This window comes from Peromyscus leucopus, chromosome 4 (genome assembly GCF_004664715.2).
Source record: "Peromyscus leucopus breed LL Stock chromosome 4, UCI_PerLeu_2.1, whole genome shotgun sequence".
In the NCBI taxonomy this organism is placed as follows: domain Eukaryota; kingdom Metazoa; phylum Chordata; class Mammalia; order Rodentia; family Cricetidae; genus Peromyscus; species Peromyscus leucopus.
In genome coordinates, this window is record NC_051066.1 from 90,656,027 (window position 1) to 90,657,287 (window position 1,261).

General features: G+C 39.1%; 1 protein-coding gene across 9 annotated transcripts in view; it reads right to left on the reverse strand.

The window, feature by feature from the left end:
- Positions 1-261: 261 nt before the first annotated feature.
- Meis2 (Meis homeobox 2) overlaps positions 262-1,261 on the reverse strand; it is a 213,360-nt gene continuing 212,360 nt past the window's right edge. For all 9 annotated transcript variants that reach the window (XM_028875781.2, XM_028875776.2, XM_028875775.2 and 6 more), the window contains one exon: positions 262-1,261. This exon is cut by the window's right edge and continues 425 nt beyond it. The gene's annotated coding sequence lies outside the window, so the exon portion shown is untranslated.

Here is a 1,261-nt window from a genome sequence, read left to right on the forward strand (position 1 = left end):
ATAAGACAGGCTGGGCATTTTGAAGGTGGTTTCTCAAGCTGGTTATAATGCACACAGTTTCATACCTTTGGAAGTTTCTGCTGATGAAACCTAAGAGTCCAAACACACAATGAAAAGCTACCAATGATGACTTTAAAATGTTGGTAAGTTACATCTGAAATATGCTCAACTTCCGGGGGAGGGGCCATCACCTACTTCCATCAGCGCACAGTAGCTGGCATCCTGCAACCTTCAAACCATTAAAAACACCAAAGCCTAACAAAAAATCAAAAATGAAATATTTATTACCGCATTTTGTGACTTAACACCTTTTTTTTTTAACATAACGTCACAGTCCTCATACAAGTATTTTAATGTAAATTTGACAAAGCTTAAAGGTAACAGCATTTTCTTCTAGTGAGGAACACGTGCTGAGAAAAGAGGATCCCATGGACATACAATACCAATTCCACAGCAGATCTGATACTAGCAAAAACATTCTTTTTTTTTCAATTGAGGTAAACACATAGAATATCTAACATGAAACAATTAAAAGACCGAACTCTGTACGAAGTTTGTTACAGTATTCTCTTGCTCCTTTTTATCCCCCAAGCTTTGAGTTCCTCATAGAATCCTACTTCTGGTGCAATGACCATGAATAACTTTTTTTTTGTGTTGAGGAAAGCTGCCCAACTTAAGATTGTTTTGTCCACAGCCAAGGCTCGGAACTTGAAGAAGCCTTCGCTCTGTCTCTAAATCTTCATTGGCAAGCTCTTGGAAGAACAGTCCCCCAAAATCATAATAAGGATTGGCTTATGAAGCACAAACTATAAAGATCTGTTTGAAACTAAAGGACACATTGATGGGGGAACAAAGGCTGGGCATGAAAACACATTCTAGCCGCTGGAGTCAGAGTGTTGAGGTGCAGCCAACTGTCCATCGCGCTCCCCAGCATGGTTCTTTTCTCATTGGCCCAACAGGTTTAAAATATACCACAGTCTCTCCTGGATAGTGAATTCACTGATGAACCAAGACAGTCATTCTTTTGGGAACAACACACATAGTGTGGAAAACAAGGATATATATTTTTTTCTCTTCTAAAACTATTTGAGGCAACGTAACGGAGTGATCAACAGAAATGTACAAGTTTAACTTAGTCCTATGTTTATGCTACAGTAGTTATAACTCTCGGAGTCTTTCTCCAGAGGATCTTTGCATGGACAATATTGTCTCAATGAGCCCATCATTTCACATTTGTGTTCTTGTCCCATTGGTCCTCTGT